Source organism: Rhinoraja longicauda, chromosome 35 (genome assembly GCF_053455715.1).
Source record: "Rhinoraja longicauda isolate Sanriku21f chromosome 35, sRhiLon1.1, whole genome shotgun sequence".
Taxonomy (NCBI): Eukaryota; Metazoa; Chordata; class Chondrichthyes; order Rajiformes; family Arhynchobatidae; genus Rhinoraja; species Rhinoraja longicauda.
Window position 1 is genome coordinate 17,538,272 of NC_135987.1, and position 22,315 is coordinate 17,560,586.

At 42.0% G+C, this 22,315-nt stretch overlaps 1 protein-coding gene across 1 annotated transcript in view; it reads left to right on the forward strand.

Annotated features, from left to right (window-relative positions):
• lrmda (leucine rich melanocyte differentiation associated) overlaps nucleotides 1–22,315 on the forward strand; it is a 694,153-nt gene that overhangs the window by 461,636 nt on the left and 210,202 nt on the right. The gene's annotated exons all lie outside the window — the stretch shown is intronic.

A 22,315-nucleotide genomic window follows, 5' to 3' on the forward strand; every position in this document is an offset into this window, starting at 1 on the left:
AGTAGTTCCTGTGCATTAAGATTTATTGGTCGACTCCGAGTCTGATGCCCAAACATAGCTGCAATTAAATTTATGACATCAAATCAACATAGGCATATTTGTGCCTAAAATAGGATGTGATCCAAACAAATTATTCATTACATCCTTGGAAGCATTTGCAATAAGGTCACTTCATGAAGAACAAACTAACTGAGGTGCTTGCCCAATGAAGCCAGCTTTCTTTAACTCATGGCAAATGAGGACTAGTGTTGGCGGACAACCTTTCAGATATCTTTAGTGTGTTAATTCTCTTCTCTCCCGATTACATTGATTTTCAACTTTCCCTCGATATCTATAACCTTGTATCTCACTCAAGTGGCCATTAGTTGTGTCTGAGCAGGTGATGGCAGGTTATTCACCAGGGGTACATTAGAGTGAGCTCATTGATCTGGTTTGAAAACCTGTCACCAGCATTTACCCTTCCACAAGACCCAGAGAGGTGACAAGTTTGGTTCACCACAGATGTAACGCTTGATTATTGAGTCTCCCAGATGACCTTATAATATTGCTCGGCACCTAGTGTGGTGCAACATGCATCATGGACTTCAATTTTCTTTGGTGATGAAATTATGTTTCAGCAATTGCACGCTGTTTGTCACTGTTTCTTCACAAAATGCTGGAGTAACTCAGCAGGTCAGACAGCACCTCGTGAGAGAAGGAATGGGCGACGTTTCGGGTCGAGACCCTTCTTCAGTCTGAAGGCTCGGAGTCGACCAATAAATCTTAATGCACGGGAACTACTTGAATGCAAACACTGGAAAAACTTTGAAGACATGCTTTTCTATTTTGACAGTGACTTCTCCCAGAATGAAGTCAGTCTGAAGAAGGGTCTCGACCCAAAACGTCGCCCATTCCTTCTCTCCCGAGATGCTACTACTCCAGCATTTTGTGAATAAATACCTTCGATTTGTATCAGCATCTGCAGTTATTTTCTTATACTGTTTGTCACTGTAATAACTTCAAGGAATTTTTCAAAGTAGTTTAACCCAGGGTCAGAGAATCAAGAACCAGAGACAGAGAAACATAGAAACATAGAAAATAGGTGCAGGAGTAGGCCATTCGGCCCTTCTGTTCAGCACCACCATTCAATATTATCATGACTGATCATCCAAAATCAGTTCCCCGTTCCTGCTTTCTCCCCATATCCCTTGATTCCGTTAGCACTAAGAGCTATATCTAACTCTCTCTTGAAAACATCCAGTGAATTGGCCTCCAATGCTGTCTGTGGCAGAGAATTCCACAGATTCACAACTCTCTGGATGACATGGGTTTAAGTGTGAGTGGATGATTTAATAGGAACCTGAGAAGCAACTTTTTCACTCAGAGGTTGGTGGGTATATGAAAAGAGCAGCCAGAGGAAGTCTTTGAGGCAGGTATAACAACATTTAAAAGACATTTGGACAAGTCCATGGATAGAAAAGGTTTAGAGGGATGTGGGCCATTCTTCTCAATTAAAGATGCTCTTCTGACACAGAACATCATCTGGTTTCCAAATTTTCCAAAACAAACTTAGACTCAAAGATTCCATTATTTGTCTAAGTTTTTTCAAAACATTCTTTTTATACAAGTATTCTGGGTACATGTGCATTATCATAGATCAAATTCAGAATAACGTCAAGAGAAAAAAAAAGTCTCATTAAAACGAATTGAGGATATTTTTCAGAACAGGGTGCAGCTAAAGTAATCATTGTTAATGACTGGAAAAATAATTACAATGGGTAAATTTTTTTATCACACGTGCGTTTTAATATCCAGCCCCAGGCAGTGTATGTTATACTTTGATACGATGTTGAATATCGGCTGAAAAATGCAAGTACAAGGTTCGGGACATTACACAGATAATTTTACATTTCAAGCAATGTGAGAAAACTATTTTGAAAGTGTATCGAGTTTAAAGTTTTCTCAAAGTTTGGTGACTACATGTCTCACATGTTTTAGATGATTAAACACCTATACGGCATGCAACAAAAGTTTACTTAATGTAATCAAAAGCAATAATGTTATATTCTTATTGATTATAATATGATTAAATATGATAAAATAGGCTAAAGTCAATATGGTTTTGTGAAAAGGAGATCTTGCCTACTGAACCTGTTGGAATGTGGAATTCATTGCCGTAAACAGCTACGGAGGCCAATGGTATTTTTAAGGTGGAGTTTGATAGGTTCTTGATTAGTACGGTTGTCAGGGATTATGGGGAGAAGGCAGGAGAATGGGATTGAGAGGGAAAGTTAGATCAGCCATGATTGAAATGTGGAGTAGATTTGATGGGCCGAATGGCCCTAATTCACATGAATTTATGAACTTAATATGTTGTGCGATTTGTGAATCTATATACTAAAACTTTCGTTTGTTTGTTTGTTCCTGAACTCGTCCCTTTGGTGCTAATGGAAGAAGTTTCATTGAAATCGGTGTTATATATTTAAAGTTATTCACATTTTAAAGTTTAAATCTATCTCCTAGGGAGGGAGGGGGGAGGGAGGGAGGGGGGAGGATGGAGGATAAGGGGGGTTGAGGGGATTGGAGTGTGGGATTGAGGGGAAGGTGGGTGAGGGGAAGGGGGGAGGGGAGGGGGAGGGAGGGAGGGGAGGAAGGGGGAGGGGAGGGGGAGGGAGGGAGGGGAGGAAGGGGGAGGGTAGGGGGGAGGGTGCTGCACCAATGCAGGAGAGGTTTGGGCCCAATGGGTCCACTTGATCTAGTAGAGAAATAAAATTTGGTAAGCAATCAGTTCAATAACAACAAAGATAGTAGAAGCTGCTTCTAATTGAATTGCCTTCTCAAGACTCATGCACTAACTATGAAGCATTGGGGTAATGGCAAAATAGCAACTTTACTCATGTACGCTCCTTCCTGAAATATCATCTTATTTTCATGCATTGCCAAAATCCAAAATCTAGTTTTGCTTAAAAGCAATGTTTAATTTACTGCAATAAGACTGGATATCCATCGAAGTATAAGATGAAAAGCACAAGCTTTACACCAAACATCTTTAAAGTTTTATTTCAATATAGGGCAATGTTGCAGATAATAATTGTATCAATCATTGAGAGCATAATACTCTTGCAGATCAGCAAGGCACAGAAGCTAAACAGCTGTCACTTGGAAAACCTTTGAGGTACGCGGAAATAGGGTCTGTTCCCCCTGTGCCAGAGGTTGACACATTGTCAGCATTGTACAGACTTGGAAATCATGCATTTTAATGCTTATTGAGAATGATCAGCCATGATCACATTGAATGGCAGTGCTGGCTCGAAGGCCCGAATGGCCTCCTCCTGCACCTACTGTCTATTGTCTATTATTTTGTGCTTGTTAAACAACAAACTGCTGGAGGAACTCAGCAGGTCAGGCAGCATCGGTGGGGGGAAATGAACACATGACCAAAGTCTGCAGTTTATTTTTTGCTCTGGTTTATTTTCACCCACATGTTTAGACCGTAATGTTGTATCCTTACTGTTTTGATGTGTTTATGCTTTATTCTTCATTGTTAACTGTATGTTTGTGTTGTCATTTGTGAGCGGAGCACCAAGGCACATTCCTTGTATATGCACATACTTGGCCAATAAACTCATTCATTCATTCATTCATTCATTCATTCATTCATTCATTCATTCATTCATTCATTCGTTCATGATGTTTCAGGTCGGAATCCTTCTTCAAAGATTCGTCATTCTGAAGGAGGTTCCCAACCCAAAATATCACCTGTCCATTCTCTCTCCAGATGCCGACTGTCCAGTTAAGTTTCTGCAGCACTGTGTTTTGCACAAGTTGTGAATTCATAATTTCTGCAATGTACCTGTCTAAATGTGATCTTATCGAGAGGTGATCTTATCGAGGTGTATAAAACCTTGAGGGAATAGGGTGAATGTAGTGAGTTATTTTCCCAGGTTGGGGAATCAAGAACCAGAGGACAGAGGTATAAGGTGTGAGGGGGATGATGTATTTGGGGACAACTCAGAGGATAGCTGGTGTTTGGAACGAGCAGCCAGAGGAAGTCATTGATGCAGGTACTATAACAACATTTAAAAGACATTTAGACAGGTACATGGATAGGAAATGTTTAGAGAAATGTGGGCCAAACAGGGGCAAATGCAACTAGCTTAGATGGAGCATCTTGGTTGTCATTGATAAGTTGGGTCAAAGGGGCTGTTTCTGTCCTGTAAATGTTCTATGACTGCTGTAAATTGGTTCCTCAAGTTCCGCCATCCAGCATCTCAGGCACCAAAAGTTAGATTTCCAGCTGGGAACAAATGAAAGCATGCCCTGCTGTGAGTGTATTTATTTCCACTCCAAAATTAAATGCTACATATCCTTTTTTTTTTTTAACGCAGAAAGAAAATGGCAACGTTGCTAAATATTGCAAAAATGACTACACTTTGAAAATTCTCCCTTGGCTGTGTAGCAACTGGCAACAAAAGTGCCACATAAGTTCTTTCTTTTCTTTGTCGCATGCAAAAATGACGGAATCATTAATAAAATCCCTTTTTTCAAATGTTCCAATACTTTATTCCAAAGTGGTTTATGCTTTGGTGGGAGAAATGAGAGTTTTGATCTCCAACATGGGTTTAACGCAGTCGATTTCATTCGGTTCGAAATAGCACTAGTTCAGAAAAGGTAAATTCGGACAGAACGCTTGGGTCTGATGTCTCTTTCTTGATTTTCGTAGGAGAGGCACTGGATAGGTAGTTGGGAAGAACGGACGCATGTGTAATCTGCTCTGACTCTGTCAGCGCTGACATTGATGTAAAACTCTCATTTTTACTGGTCCAGTTTGATCTAATTTGCATTAATACAGTCATTGTGTTATATATATTGCACCATAAATGTTTGTTAGGACAATTGACCTTTAGATTTATATTAAACTTGAAATAACCCTGTAGTTTGTTGGGGTTGGATGACAAGGATAGAATGTTGACTGGGTAATGGGGTTAGTACCTACAAGAGGTTGGACAGATTTGGATTGTTTTCTCTGGAGAGCCATAGATTTAGTTCAGTTCATTATTTTTGCAACATAATGAGGTACAGTGAAAAACTTTTGTTTGTGTGCTATCCAGTCAAAGAAAAGACTATACCAATACCTCATTGGAGACACTCGGGCTATCATTAATTGGAGTTTTCTGGACTTTATCTTACACAAAATATTATCCCCTTTACCCTGTATATGTACACTGTGGGCGGCTCAATGTATTGTCTTTCCGCTGACTGGATGGCATGCAACATGAAGCTTTTCACTGTACCTCCACACACGTGTCAATAAACTAAACTAAACTACACATGAATAAAATCAAACCATCCATAATGCACAGATAAAGGACACAAAATTTAGTGCAAAGATATAACATTATATAGACAATAGACAATAGGTGCAGGAGTAGGCCATTCGACCCTTCGAGCCAGCACCACCATTCAATGTGATCATGGCTGATTATTCTCAATCAGTACCCCGTTCCTGCCTTCTCCCCATACCCCCTGACTCCGCTATCCTTAAGAGCTCTATCTTGCTCTCTCTTGAATGCATTCAGAGAACTGGCCTCCACTGCCTTCTGAGGCAGAGAATTCCACAGATTTAAAACTCTCTGACTGAAAACGTTTTTCCTCATCTCCGTTCTAGTCCATTATAGTCCGATAAAGTCCAAATAAAGTAAGGTGGGCCTAAAATTGTCGCACTATCGTGTACTGTTTTGGCTGAACAAGATAACAAACGAGAGTTTTAGTATATAGATGTGCGGAGCAGGTTTTTTGCACAAAAAATGGAGAGTCGCTGGAACTCGCTGCCAGAGGTGGTGGTAAAGGCTGATCCGATTGTAGCATTTAAGAGGCTTTTAGACAGGCACATGTATATGCAGGGAGTAGAGGAGATATGCATTATGTGTAGGCCGATGAGATTTGTTTATCTTGCATCATGATCGGCACAGATGTTGTGGGCCGAAGGGGCTATTCCTGCGCTTTGCTGTTCTTCGTTCACGCTTACAAGAATCAAACCACAGGCTAATTTATTTTTTTGGAATTGTATCTGATTGGGATTTTGAAACTTTTGTAGTTCATGACCAATAGCTGGATAGACAACTCAATCTTATGCAGGAGATTGTCCAGAAACAATGACAGTCGTCTGGACATTGGGTTCCATTCTTATCATACGTATTAACGAGCTCATGATTATTATCTGTGGTTCAAAATTATTTTTTCATACTTCAGAAGCATTTCATTCAGAATTTTTGTACAAAATAACAAGAATGGTAACTAACATAATGCACTGCCTTGAGTCATATGAATAAAATCTGGAGATGCATCTGTCCCAATAGGTTGCAATTGATATTTGTCTTGAATACTTGCACTTATGTCTCCTTGTTTATGCAGTTTTTGCATAACTGATGTTACTCCAGCATGTGAAAGAGTTTCCCTTAGTCAGATTCAGATTAATATCCAAAAGGAGCGTGACAAATCACAATCTATTTAAACAAATCATTGTGTATTTATGTTTTAGTGTGGGATACATCCAAATAGATTATATTTTTACACCAAAATGAGTGAGATGACAGGTCTGTGTAATATTATAGTGCACATCACTTACATTGTTCTGCATTGCCTTGGCCTTGTTCAAAAGTCTGGATTCACTTACTACTATCCGCTGGAATGTTCAGCATTTTCATGAAACAATTTAGTAATAAAATGACAAACCAGAGGTAAGATAACACCAAGCCGTTTGATTCTGGTTAAATATATATAAATATATATTTGATGTAAATTTGATTTGTTTGCCAAACACGTGTAAACACAAAATTTATCTTTGACAAATATAACAATCGTAGATATTTATTGCCTCATCTTATTGAATTGTCTAAGCACTACACACAGTGAATTACTTTTGTAGTGCGGTGACTGCTGTTATTTAAGTAAATGTGGCAGCAGTTCAGTGCCTCTAATGTTCAATAAATATATGGATTGTTTCTTTTTTTTTTGTTGGAATTGGTTGAAGCAAGTGCAGTGGGAGAAATAGAGTCATAGTCAAACAGCATGGAAACGCACCCTTCAGCCCAACCTGCCCCTCTAACCAGAGGTACAGCGGTAGAATTATGCCGTACAGCGCCAGAGACCTGGGTTTGGGTGCTGTCTGTATGGAGTTTGTATGTTCTTCCTGTGATGGCGTGGGTTTTCTCGGGGTGCTATGGCTCCCGTATTGCAAAGATGTGCAGATTTGTATGTTAATTGACTTCTGGACATTGTCCCCTGTGTGCAGGATAGAACCAGTGTGCGGGTGATTTCTGGCCAGCATGGACTCGGTGGGCCAAATGGCCCTTTTCCATTCTGCACCCCTAAATCTAAATCTAAATCTGCACTTTCCCTATCCATGAACTGTTCCAAATGTCTTTTAATTGTTGGATTGGTTGAGAGAGATGTGGGCCAAACATGGGCAAATGGGAGTAACTTAGACAGGGCATCTTGGTCAGCAAGGACAAGTTGGGCCAAAGGGCCTGTTTCTGTGCTATATGACTGTGTGACCTCTGACTCTAATATTTTTCTGATGTCATTATTAATCCAGAACCACTCTTTGTTGGTTTGTACTTCAGTCATGGAAGGAAGTACAAATCTATGGCAAATATCTGAAAAGGGGAAACCAATTAAAGAGAGCAGAACTAATGGTTTAGAGATACAGTGCGGAAACAGGCCCTTCGGCCCACCGAGTCCGAACCGACCAGCGACCCCTGCACACTTACACTATCCTACCCACCAGGGACAATTTATACTTGTACCAAGCCAATTTACCTGCGTCTTTGGAGTGTGGGAGGAAACCGAAGATCTCAGAGAGAACCCACGTGGTCATGGTGAGAATGCATAAACTCCGTACAGACACCATTCGTAATCAGGATCGAACCCAGGTCTCTGGCGCTACAAGCGCTGTAAGGCAGCAACTCTACCACTGCACCACCATGCCGCCAGTAATTTGCTTGGAAAAAGTTGGAAGAAGCCCCAAATTGGCTGATGTGTCCAGGCAGATGCTTCTTCCTGAGGTAAGATGTGAGGAGCATAGATGTTGGGCACAGCTGACCTCCTGAGAGTGTTGCAGGCTGTTTGCATTAAAGTGGAAGAGGTGGACAGTTCCAACTCCATGACCCCAGAGTGTGAAGGTCCCTTACTGAACAAGGATGTCATGATAACTTGACAAATGGAATTTAATGTGGGAAAGTGCAATGTCATGCACTCCAGAAAGAGGAATCTATAAGGCAGACTGTTATCCAAATGATGAAAGCTACAGATAAATGATGTGCAGAGGGATCTACTTTTTTTTCCAAGTCTGTTTAGTTTCTATGAACAGCTCAGCTTCTAGGATCAGGGTAGGAAAAAAAAACTGCAGATGCTGGTTTAAATCGAAGGTAGACACAAAATGCTGCAGTAACTCAGCGGGTCAGGCAGCATCTCGGGAGAGAAGGAGTGGGTGATGTTTTGGGTCGAGACCCTTCTTCAGACCAGAAGAAGGGTCTCGACCCGAAACATCACCCATTCCTTCTCTCCCAAGATGTGGCCTGTCCCGCTGAGTTACTGCAGCCAGGGCCGTTTTTACAGCATTATGGGCCCCCGGGCAAAGCAGTGTACTGGGGCCCCTACCGTTACTCTCCCCCACCCCCCTTTCCCTACCAGCCCCCCCCCCCCGTCATGCCGGCGAAAAGCACTTACCGAAAAGCACTTAGCGATGGACTTAGGGTGCTACATTGTTGCGAAAAGCACTTACAGATCGCTGTTAAAAGCACTTAGTGACCAAAAATGTTGCGAAAAAAGCACTTATTGAACCTACATTTTTAAAGTAGTATTTATTTATTGCAAGTCACTTAACATACACAGATCAGCTATGCTCCCCGGGCAAGTGCCCATCAGGCCCATGCGTTAAGACGGCCCTGACTGCAGCATTTTGTGTCTACCTTTCATGGATCAGGGGTTGGACTTACACTAAAATCCAGGGAATCCCACAATATATACTCGCGTTATTTTGTGCCATGAAATTGTACTCGTGTCAGGACAAACTCGACTTAATTTTGGAAATCAGCTTGCTATTGAGTGTTTGACTAAAGCTGCTACAATACACTTGCTAAACTTGTCTCTCCATCAGCCTCGTTTTTGGCCAAAGGTGGTTGTGAATGTGATCATTTATTTTATTTTCTGGGTGATATGTAAAACAACTGCACAGTTTATATTCTACAATATGGCAATGATTTATTAACTTGGCCTTTGTTAGTCCAATGCATTTAATAATTCAGCGCTATATTGAGCAGCATTTGTTTCTCCACAAATTTGACTTGCATATATTGCAATCTTGTTAAAGTAACTGAATATTGACTTATTTCTGTGAGCACAAGCAGTTCTGAATTTTTACCCAGTAACCCACCAGAGATTTAGATTTTTGTGAATCTGGGCTTTGCAAAGGAATTAATAATTCCTCCAGATCCTATGATTTACTGCAAGACCTTTTAATACGTCAGCCATTATATTTTAAAACAGCGCTGTTCTGATTAGGTTTCAGACTTCTCTGGATAAAAATAAAGCTGGCCAAATTGCTGTTGTGTCTTCCAGCAGCTTGACTTTATGTTAGAATCTCACCAAGTTGAATGAGTTCTTGAGAGGCAGTAGGATACATAGTCATCCACATAGAGAAACAATAAATTGCAGATGGTGGTTTACAAAAAGACACAAAGTGCTGGAATAACTCAGCAGGTCAGGCAGCATCTCTGGAGAACACAGCAAGGTGACTCTATCCCCTAGTCTCTATTTCTCCATCACCGCCACCTCGGTTCTCAAGATGAGGCTTTCCTTTCTAGGACATCCGAGATGTCCTCTTTCTTTAGTAAACATGGTTTCCCCCTCTTTCTGTCATGGATAAATCCCTCTCCTCTGTAACCAGTAGATCTGCTGTCGCACCCCCCTCCCCCAGATGGAACAAGGATAGAGCTCCCCTGGTCCTCACCTTTGCCCCCACCAAACTCTGTCTCCAACAATCGTTCTCTCCCGTCTTCAACGTGACCCCATCACCAGTCATATCTTCTCATCCCCCACCCCTTTCTACTTTCGGCAGAGACCAGACCCTCCATAACTCCTTGGTTCATTCATCCATTCCCACTGAAACCACCCCCTCCCTGGGTACTACAGGAGATCTAACACCTGTCCCTAAACCTCCTCCTTCACATCCATCCAGGGACCCCAGCTATGCTTACAGATGAGAAAGAGGTTCAAATGCATCTCCTCTAATCTAATCTACTGCATTTGCTGTTGCCCATGTGGCCTCCTGTACATCAGCGAGATCGAGCATAGGCTCAGCAGTCATTTTGCCGAACATGTGCTTAGTCCACCAAGGCCTACTAGATCTCCCCTTCCTATTTTCATACTGACCTTCCGGACCTGGGCTGCCTCTACAGCTGAGTGGGGCCACAAGCTAACGAGAAAAACAGCACCTTGATCTCACAACATCTAGAGCAACAGCACTATGGCAGCGCCTGACCTGCTGAGTTACTCCTGCTTTTTCCATCTATCTTCTGTTTAAACCAGCATCCTCAGTTCCATCCTACACAGTACGAACATTAAATTCTGCAATTTTAGGAACAAACCTCAACCTTCCTCTTCCCACCCTTAGGAAAGGTTTAGAGGGATATTGGGTAAATAAGGGCAAATGGGATCAGCTGCAATGGTATGGATGAGTTGGGCTGAAGGGCCTGTTTCCATTTTGTATGACTAACTCTATGATGAAAGTAAATGGGTTGTTCGTGGTTGACATGAACATTGTGCTGGTTGTTGTTGCATGACTCTATTGTTAAGTCTGTGTAGCAGATACAACCTTTAAATGTTTTATCAGTCTGCACTGCCCAATTCCTTTGGGGCACAACATCAGACCAAAGGGTAGAGAAACAAATGCAAATCTCACCACCTGGTGTTTGGATTGAGTTTGAAGGCCTCGCCCAAGGACAGACTGTGTCCATGGAACACACTGTTTTCCATCTAAAGAGGTGGTCCTGCTTGGAGACTAACACTGGAGGAGGCCTTGCGAGCCATAGATTTGTGGTGGTGTGCTCTCAACTGGCATTTATTGCCTTTCTTGTGTTTACCCAGAAGTAAGACATTTGTTAAGAGTGAACCACAGTGGCGGATCTGTAGTTGAGTGTAGGCCAAACCAGATAAGCTCTGCAGATCAACTTCCCTGAAATAAACCCTTGTGCAAGGTTAGATAACATTATGTCCTGTCCTTCGACATTGGCCATCTGGCATCTGGCAGGATTGCAAATTCAACAAGTGTTTCACTGATGTGTAGGAATGAACTGCAGATGCTGGTTTAGACCAAAGCTAGACACGAAATGCTGGAGTAACTCAGCGGAACAGGCAGCATCTCTGGAGAGAAGGAATGGGTGACATTTCAGGTTTTGACCCCTTCTTCAGATTTCCTTCATTGATCTTCCTTTTCCCTGCGGTTTGGCCACAGATCAGTCCGAGCAGGTGCCTCCAAAGCCATGTTCCACCGTTTGCACAAAAGTTAGCATTGAAATAACCTGAAGGCTGCTTGTGTCAGATTGATCGATGGTGCATATTTATTCTTGCCATCACCTGGTCTTACTCAGTTGTTTGATGTGTGAAGGCAAATCACATAATTTCTAAGGATGGTGGAAGGCAGCGAAATGGCTGCAGTCATTTTCCTAGGGTAGAAGAGTCCAAAACTACAGGGAGTAGTTTTAAGGTGAGTGGGGGTAGATTTAAAAGAGACCAATCGCCAACCTTTACACACATTGAGGATGGTGCATTTATGGAACGAGCTGCCAGAGGAAGAGGTAGAGGCTGTACAATTGCAATATTTCAGAAACACTTGGGCAGGTTCATGGGTAGGAAAGGTTTGCAAGTATGTGGCTCAACACAGGCAAGTGGGAGTAGCTTAGTGAGGCAACTTGATCAGCATGGGTGAGTTGAGCCAAAGGGCCTGGTTTCATGCTGTATAACTCTATCACTCTCTCAAACTGGGCCATGTCCAAGATGGTTGACACAGTGGGAAGTTTTAGTTTGAGACTTCCAGATAAGAGTCCAAACCACGTTGCTCTTCCAGAAAAGGTATTTCTTATCCTTTGCCTTTGTTTCTGAAGAGCAGTAAAATGATGGTAAGAAAAGATTGTAAAATTCTTGGAATTCTTAACATATTCCTCTCAACAGGCTAATCTTTTCAAGTACTTGCAAACTAGATATTCTTCCTGCGCTGTGTGTCAGCTCTGCTGGTAGTTTGTACGACATTGCGGTTGTGAAAGTTTTATTTTTGACATGGGGGTCCAGTCGCTGTGGAATATCATGTGACTGTTGGCAATGAGGACTGTCGTACAAGCACTTCACACTTCATTACTCAGTTGCCTGCTTCAGCCCACACTGTAACTCCATCTTTCAGTGTTCATGATCAGGAAAGTTCCAGCTGCTCATAAACAGGAACCTTTAACTCTGGAATGCCAGCACTGTTCATATTAAATTACTTTGTTAATGTTTGTGGCACATTTTGCCTGTGGGCGTTGTTGACAGGGAGCAGTTCTATCTGCAAGCAATGCCTCTCAGGCCCTGCTTTTGGCACTTTCTGTTCCACCCCAAAACCTTTTGAAGATATTTGCTTGCTTGACAGATCCAGGTCATATGACTCCTTCTAAAGTGGCTTTGTGTAATTTTTTTTTTTCCCTTTCCGAATTTGGGAGAAGGGAGTTCACAGTTCACAGTACTTCCTTATTATGTGTTGTTTGAGCAATAGTTGTTTCTTTGCGGTACACTACAAAAAAAAAAATGACGAAGTTGAAAGTCCCTCATTGAGTATGTGCTTACACAAAGGTTCTTTGTGGTTTGGGCCTGTCAGACTTGTCAGACTTGGTAAGAAAAAGTATATTGTTTCCAGCACTTGGATTCCTTTCCTTCTGACATCTGCCACTCTGTAAAGATGATAAATTCCTGCCTCATTAGCCAGGGGTGTGGGATTACAGGCTGACAACACATTAATCACCAGCTTCTGTGGCAGGAGGACTAGCAATAGGCATTGTTAACAAAACTTTTCTAATATGTCACTCTCGTTCATGACAGCATGTAATCAATCATCTTGATTGACAGTGTTGATAGATTACACTATTTATACTTTCTGTAATGAAAGATAGCATTTCCACCTACTGTCAGTCCAGACCAGCAACAGAGTATCTGTGAATAGAAATAAATACAACCAACAGTAAAAAGTAGCCCTACACTGTTCTTTGTGTGCAGAGACAGACATTGTTGTGGCTCAGTTCTGACGCAGTTAACAAGAACTTTTTGTTTGGTAACCTGGTAACCAGTCATTGGCAAGATTTAAGCCACTGTTTTAACTTGTTTGGCCCATGTTGTAGGTCAAGTTCTAGCGGGCACTAGTCTGCACTCAATGACTGAAAGCCATGGCTTTTGCCTGACAGGATGACAGATGATTTTGTTACTGATGAAATATTTGCGTTTCATGATTTTAAGTGCAAATATTAAACTTGTTTTCCATAATTGCTGCGCAAAATAAAACTGAACAGTTTGCTTTCAAAGTGAGTTACCAAACACAAACAATTCCATCAGTCACTTTCTTTGAAGTCCTTGAAGAATTTTATTTGCAGAGTTTCAAAGTGCCTTGCGTGCAGCAAACTATTCTAAGCCAAGGCCATGGTAAATGAATAGGTTTTACTGGTCTCTGGGGATCTAAATTATAGTGCCGGGAACTTACAAGATTCCAAATGCCAGGTGGAGTGGACAGAAATGGTCTAAAGCTTTAATCTTTCAGGAAAACAGTTTAAGTTTAAGGCCAGATGATTAATGAGTAGCCTGACCATCTAAAGCCCTGTGTCACAGGACATGATTAGTAGGTGACAAGGACTGGAACAGCATCCAGCCTGGCACTGTTTCTCCAACATCTCATGCTTTTTCTATAATTAATGTCCCCGAGGATATCTTTGGGTCAGGCAGGTTAAACCTGTCAGAACAGGTGTAACTGACAGCCTGCACTTGAGTGCCTCAATGGGAGGAGATGATGAGAAGGCTTCCAGATGTGGTGTTTGACCTCCGTGCTGCCATCAGACACAAAATGCATCATGGAAACAGACCAAAAGAGAAGCTTAGAGAACTGCAGATGTTTCACTTTATAGAGCGGCCACAATGCAGTCTGAGGCATTGATGGATTTTGTTTATGTCCTTGTTTTATCTTGCAAATAAGCTCTTTACAAAATGATGGATTGATGAAATCAGTGCTATAACAAAATGAGAGTATTTCGTTTATTCTTTGTGGCCTTTAGAAACAGTGGGAAGAATTGTCAACTGTAATTCCATTAACAGTATTGACTCCTATTGTTCGAGTTCCTGGTGTTAGCAGTGGCTTCCTCCCTTGTTATATATCTGGCTAGGTATTTCAGAATATCTCTGCCACAATAACATTGCACAGCATAACTATTTCATTTTGGGTATCTCTTGCTTTTCACAACTGAGTGCCAAACTATCAACGAGAGGGCACCAGTAAAAAGTTTGAGTTTAATTTATTTCTGAACTTCAAATCAATGTGTGTGAGCTTATCATTCATTTCTTGATTTACTGCACTGACTGGAATGGACTCCAGAGCAAATGCTTATTTTTGTAAAGTGTAGTGATTGAGTTCAGTTGTAGAATTGTTACAACACAGGAGGCCATTTGGCCCATCAAGTCCATGCTGGTTCCTTAAAGAACAATCTATTCAATCCAATTCCCTTGGGTGTATGATGTTTGCAGGTAAATCTTTCAAGTAAAAGTCTTAATTTTGTCATTTTAAAGAGGTCTTTGATGATTTGGTTGTTGTGCAATAATTAGATGCAGTTTTCCTGTTGTGCAGCTGCTCCGTTCCAGAAAGGGAGGGAGAGAGAGAGAGAGAGAGAGAGAGAGAGAGAGAGGACTAATGCTCAAGTGTTTAGAAGTGCGTGAGCATGTTTTGTTATTTATAAATGGGACAAATTGGAAACAATTGAGTGATTCATCATCCCTCTGCTGAAGGGACTTTAAATTTTTTTTAAATTCTTTGTTCGTGTTTTGAATTCTGCCTGTTATTATGTGAAAACATCAATGAAGCCCTTGTGATAATGTCTAATGTACCTGCAATGGAAATTAAACTGACAGCTTGTACCATCTCTATCAAATTGGTTAGATTTGCAGAGCTGGAATTTGCAACTAACTAAAAAAAAAGATTATTCATACTTGACATATGCAAATGCAGGGAAGGAGAGAAAGACAAAAACATTGTTTGTTCACAGTTTGTGAATGCCCTGTTTGTACAGATGAACATTATAGATGTTTCCAGAGAGAGAATGTACATCTTTCAATGGTAGAAAGTTTAGGCAAAACATTGAATACTGAACACAATGCACAGAACCAGAAGATGGCCTGGGTGATTCCTGTGGCATAGGATGGAGGGACTGGCCACACTTGCACCAAGTACGGCAGTCCTGAGAGCACCTCACACCTGATGGCCGAATTTTTTACTCAGTTGGAGAATCAAAAACGAGAGGACATATGTCTAAGGTGAGAGGGGCAAGATTTAACATCATTCTGAGGGACAGCTTTTTCCATGTAATGGGTGATGGGTGTATGGAACGAGCTGCCAGAGACGGTAGCTGAGGCAGGTACTATAACACTATTTAAAAGACACTTGGAAAGATTCAGAGGGATATGGACCAAACGTAGGGAAAATTAGACCAGCTTAGATGGTTCATCTAGGTCTGAAGAAGGGTCTCGACTGAAAAAGTCAGTCTGAAGAAGGGTCTCGACCCGAAACGTCACCCATTCCTTCTCTCCCGAGATGCTGCCTGACCTGCTGAGTTACTCCAGCATTTTGTGAATAGATAGGTTCATCTAGGTCATGGACGAAGGGCCTGTTTCCATGCTGTATGACTCTATGACAATCTTGGCTTTTCTTTATCATTATTCTATACTTGTAAGTTTAATAATTTTATTTTTACCAGGTTTTTGCACAGCACTCTTTGAAGGTAGATTTGTGTGAATGTATTCAAAGTGAGCGGACTACTTCTGATACTCTTTCAATATCTCCCCCCCCCCCCCCATAATAATTTTTCACCCATCTGCTCTTTGCTTGCAGTAACTATGTTATTTTTATTCCGCTGCCCAGTGGGACAGTCTTAAGTTACTGCTCCTCTGAACTTTTCAACCTTCATTTTACTAAGCTGTTAAAGTTTTGATCCTACACTCTATTCATGCTCCCAACAGTATTGAAATTGAGTTCTCCAACTCATCTGTTGCTTCAAAATGTGGAACCCTTTAACTCTTTTTGCTCTGATCTTCAGCCTGTTAAGAACAAAGTCCCAGGTTGCCTTATAACTGCTGATTTAGTTCTTCCTCCCATTTCATTCAATGCAGCTTAATAATGCTTCACATGAGCCTTGCCTTTAATCTTGCCTTCTATGAAAATAAATGTTATATTGGCACCAATTCAGTTGTATCAATAGGGTTCAAATTATTCTCTTGTAAATGCCTTGCAAAATTGGCATTTATTTCAAATTTCTGTAATTTTGCGACTCATATTTGCTAAAGTATCATTTCCACAATGACATTTTCTTTTCCAGTCCTATTACATCACATTTCTGACACGTGTAAAAAACATTGAACAAATTGGCATGGTTAGGGTTTAGATCATTTGACAAACCATTCCAGACAGAATTGCCAAATGGTGTAATCATTTTACATGCTGCATAGATAGTAAATGCAAAGGAAAAAAAATGTGATTGAAGTATTTAAATAGCTTTGTGAAATACAATGATTTCAATTGTATTAATTGTTTCAGAGTGCCTTGGGCTTTGCAACGGAATAAGATGTTGACAAATTAGATATTTTGAGTCTTTTTCATTGACTTTCTGTTCATCAGGATTACAGTGACTTGGTCTGTTTGTAGCTAAGTGATTGTTGGATTTGCTGTCATCTTTCTTAATTTATAATTCCCATTAGTTTCTGGATTTGAGTTACAGGCAATATTTTGATAGATTGCATTTTTTGTTTTAATTTTTTCTTCTAGTTGTGACTAACTACACAGTTCCCTCCATCTTGCAGCCAGCCACCCACCATCCTGGTACATGTAGGTCAGAAGGGATAGGAATTAGGCCATTCGGCCCATCAAATCTACTCCGCCATTCAATCATGGCTGATCTATCTCTCCCTCCTAACCACATTCTCCTGCCTTCTCCCTGTAACCTCTGACATCTGTACTCATCAAAAATCTATCTATCTCTGCCTTAAAAATATCCGCTGAACCACTTACCATTTGGAACATAGTCCTATAACTCTACATCATATAAAGTGTAAGGTAATGTAAAATAATTTATTCTTAACGTAGTTCAAGACTCAAGTGGTTAATTGTCAAATGTACCAGGAACAGAATAATGAAATTCTTACTTGCTGCAGTTATACAGGCCCAATGACATTCAAACACAAATAAATATACAATGATTGATAATACAATAAATTAATAACTGAGTAACCAGACCCTAATAGTGCAAGACCAAAGTATATGGTGCAATGATCACATTGAATGGTGGTATTGGCTCGAAGGGCCGAATGGCCTACTCCTGCACCTATTGTCTATTGTCTATTGCAACCAAAACAAAATGGGCGGCACGGTAGCGCAGCGGTAGAGTTGCTGCTTTACAGCGAATGCAGCGCCGGAGACTCAGGTTCGATCCTGACTACGGGTGCTGCACTGTAAGGAGTTTGTACGTTCTCCCCGTGACCTGCGTGGGTTTTCTCCGAGATCTTCGGTTTCCTCCCTCACTCCAAAGACGTACAGGTATGTAGGTTAATTGGCTGGGTAAATGTAAAAATAAATAAAATTGTCCCTAGTGGGTGTAGGATAGTGTTAATGTACGGGGATCACTGGGCGGCACGGACTTGGAGGGCCGAAAAGGCCTGTTTCCGGCTGTATATATATGATATGATATGATATGAAAATCCAAAGTAGATCAAAGTTGCTGAAGTGGGATTGCAGTTACACAAGAGTCTGAGGGAATATTGATGGAAAGTGTTGTCGTAACTCAGTGGTTCAGGCAGCATCACTGACCAACATGGACAGGCAACATTTCGGGTTGAAATTACCAGAAATGTTGCATGTCCATATTCTCCAGAGATGCTTCCTGACCTGCTCCAGGTTTTTTTTGTAAACCAGCTTCTGCAGATCTTTGTGTCCATGGGAATATTGACAAAGTATTCAACTTCTGAAACAGCAAAGCATGGTGATACAGAAGAAAGGCCCCTTGATCATACAAAAGTTGTGCCTTGCAAAGTAAGGGTGACTTTACTCATTGCATGTTGCCAAATAATTTGTAGTGACCATTTTTGCACATGGCTCAAAATAGAGACTTTTCACAGTCTTCTTCATTGACCACCAACGTGGAATATGCAACAAATTGATATAGATGTTGTTTTTGAAGTGAAGCTTAGAATGATTGACGTACTCCTCCAGTTGAATCAGCTGTAAGCAATAAAGGAATGCACGAGAGTTGTTGAAACTGCTGTTGGCTGGGCCTTGCTGTTCATTAAGAGCATGATCTTCAGTTCATCTTGGAACTCTGGGGATTAACAGCCAGATGCTGCAGATCTAATGACCTTCATAAAATGGAGGTGGTGATTCATTGTTGCTTCCAGCAATTCATCAGAGACCTTAGCTTGTAGGCCAGCAGCTTTCGATGCACAAAAGATCATCGACTCTGACAATGTCATCAGGTGACATATTGACAAGCAGGTCATAAGCCTTGTGAGCGTGGTGGATGTTAGGTTTGGAAATCTGAGAATCAGTATGTTTAAGCAGAGTGTCGTGAACCTGCAGAAGATTATTGAGATGTATCTAGCCATGGGGCCTATCATCTCTGCTGTAACACTACGAGGAGAGGAATTGCCTCTGAGCTTACATGATCAGAGAATGGTGTATTTTCTATGGGATTGAGCACAGTGTCACGCATCAATGGATGTTACTAAAAGTTGGTGTCCATTTCCATGTGGTTTTGATCTCTCTCATTCTCTTTCTCCACTCTATTAACATCATTTTTCTGAAAATGTGTACTTTTTTATTCTTGCCATTGATCTCCATCTGCAGTTGATCTGCTTGCATTCCAGCATCACATTTCTTCATCTTCATAAGTCATAGGAGCAGAATTAGGCCATTCGGCCCATCAAGTATACTCTGCCATTCAATCATAGCTGATCTATCTTTCCCTCTCTTGCCTTTTCCCCATAACCTTTGACACTCTTGCTAATCAAGAATCTCAATTACTACCTTAAAAAAACCTAATGACGGTCTCTACTGCCCCTGTGGCAATGAATTCCACAGATTCATCACCCTTTGACATAACAAATTCCTCCTTATCTCCTTTTTTAAAGGTATGTCCTTTTATTCTGAGGCCTTGCCCTCTAGTCCTAGACTCTTCCACTAACGGAAACATCCTCTCCCCATCCACCCTATCCAGGTCTTTCACTACTCAGTAGGTTTCAATGAGGTCCCCCCTCATCCTTCTAAACTCCAGCAAGTACAGGCCCAGTGCCATCAAACAGTCACAGTTTATGTTATTTCGTTAACATCAGTGCGCTGTTAGTTGGAGCCCACAGTAAAGAGATTGCAGTTGCATTATTGTCCCATTTGGAAGACGTTCCTGCAATTTGTAACTTTATTATCTCAACCAGCTTTGTGTTTGATGGCTTATCTTCTTTTCTTACATTGGCAGTTCTTCAGTATTGAGGAGGGCTTATGTATACCTTAGCTCTGAAGCCGTTGTTGAAGCCATTTTGGGAACTGCAGACACTGTCAGGAGTGTTTGGGAGGTTGAGCTCTTTGCCTGTCATTTACAATGGGCTTCGATCACTCCCAATGCAGCGACTTAGATTCTCAGTGCCCTTTTTGCATGCTCTTTCTCTACCTTGGGGGTTCACTGGTGATTTCCATAATCATAATCATACTTTATTAGCCAAGTACGTTTTGTGACATACGAGGAATTTGATTTGCCAAACAGCCATACCAATAAAAAGCAACGAGACACACAAAATACATTTTAGCATGAACATCCACCACAGTGACTCCTCCACATTCCTCACTGTGATGGAAGGCAAAAAAAAAGTTCAATCTCTTCCCTTCTTTGTTCTCCCATGGTCGGGGGCCTCGAGCCTTCCGTAGACAGGCCAATCTTGGCTACTGTAGCTGGCGATCGGACCCCGGGTCGGGGCTAGTCAAACCTCCTGCGACTTTGGAGCTTCCCGACATCAGTCTCTACCCGAGACTGTGAGCTCCTAGATGGTGAAATCTGCAGGCCGCGGTTGGAGCGTCGATCCCAGGCAAGGGATCGCAGGCTCCGATGGTAAGTCCATGGCCCTGCTGCGGGGCTCAGAATCAGTCTCAAGCCAGGCCGCCAGCTCCATGATGTCAGGCCGCAGAGCGACCGGAGATACGATCCAGAAAACATTTGCATCTCCAGCAAGCTAAGAGATTGAAAAAAAGATTCCCCCGACCCTCTCCCCCACCCCCCACATCAAACAAACCAAAGAACATTAACACAAAACCTTTTAAAACACACTAAAAATAACGAAAAAGACGACAAGACAGACAGACTGTTGGCGAGACTGCCATCGCCGATGGCACCACCCGGTTTTCCACTCCAAATAAACCTGCAAACTTTAAGGGGCAACACCTATCTCTCCCACTCTGGTCCCCACTGACCACCTACTTCCCAAATCCATACCTATGCTAGCCCTGCTGAACCAGCCTTTGCCTCTGCTCCTCCAGGATAAAGGAGTTATATCTCCACAACTTTCCACAATTCTCAGTAGCCAGACCTTGCCTGACATGTCTACCAAGCAACCACCACAATCCTCTCTCCAGATCTCAGGCTATTGGTCCCTATTTTGACCCGAGCTCATTCTTCCACAAAGTGATCCCTCTTCCAATTCCAGCCTAATGTTCTCTCTTCTGATCCTTTCTCAATAACAATCTCTATGAACCCTGTCTTATCAATGCACCTCTCATCCCTATAACCAATCCATCCCTTTGCAACTTGGCCCAATGCACAATCCGCAGTGGTAAAATCCATAACTGGAAGACCCCTCCTTTGGTAGGAATAGGCGAGGCCTACTCAGTGGTGGACAAGACCTGAATTTGCCAAGGGCAATCCTAGAAACAAAATGTTAATTGACCCATCATGTGACAACCGTGCAATATGTTCAATGAGTTGCCATTCAATACTTTGTAATGGAGGAATGAACCAATAGAGATCTTTCCTGGTAACTGTATTGGTTTGCAATATATTACATGGTCAACTTCAACAGGTTTATGATTAATTGTACCAAGAGGATTCCGGTCCCTTGGTTCCTACTTCATCAACGATGATAAAGCATCAATGTGAACAGCTTTGCGGTGTTGATACCATCATGCCTTCAGCAAGTAACTGGAAATACCATTAGCTTGTGGGTCAGATCATTGTAATCCTGAAGGTATTTATTCACAAAATGCTGGAGTAACTCAGCAGGTCAGGCAGCATCTCAGGAGAGAAGGAATGGGTGACGTTTCGGGTCGAGACCCTTCTTCAGACTGATGTCAGGGGGGTGGGACAAAGGAAGGATAGAGGTGGAGACAGGAAGATAGAGGGAGATCTGGGAAGGAGGAGGGGAAGAGAGGGACTGAGGAACTATCTAAAGTTGGAGAAGTCAATGTTCATACCGCTGGACTGCAAGCTGCCCAGGCGAAATATGAGGTGCTGTTCCTCCAATTTCCGGTGGGCCTCACTATGGCACTGGAGGAGGCCCATGACAGAAAGGTCAGACTGGGAATGGGAGGGGGAGTTGAAGTACTCGGCCACCGGGAGACTCGTTTGGCCAACGCGGACCGAGCGCAGGTGTTGAGCGAAGCGGTCGCCGAGCCTGCGCTTGGTTTCACCGATGTAAATAAGTAATCCTGTATCTCCTTCACGTGTGGTTGGATGGTCAGTCGAGGAGCGAGCAAGCTCAGGAGAAGTAATGGGCTAGAGGGTGCATCAAAAAGGAGTTATGAGGAAATTCTGGTGGTTTTGGATAAAAGAAACCTAAATGTACAGGTTATCCCCCTCCCTCTAGGCCGAAGCAAAGTGTGGTGTTGCTATATCCTCTATTTCTTGTTGAGAACACAGTAAATGCCACACACTTTCCAGTGTTGATTCAATGGTCAAATCCATTATTCTGAAGAAGGGTCTCGACCCGAAACATCACCCATTCCTTCTCTCCAGAGATGCTGCCTGTCCCGCTG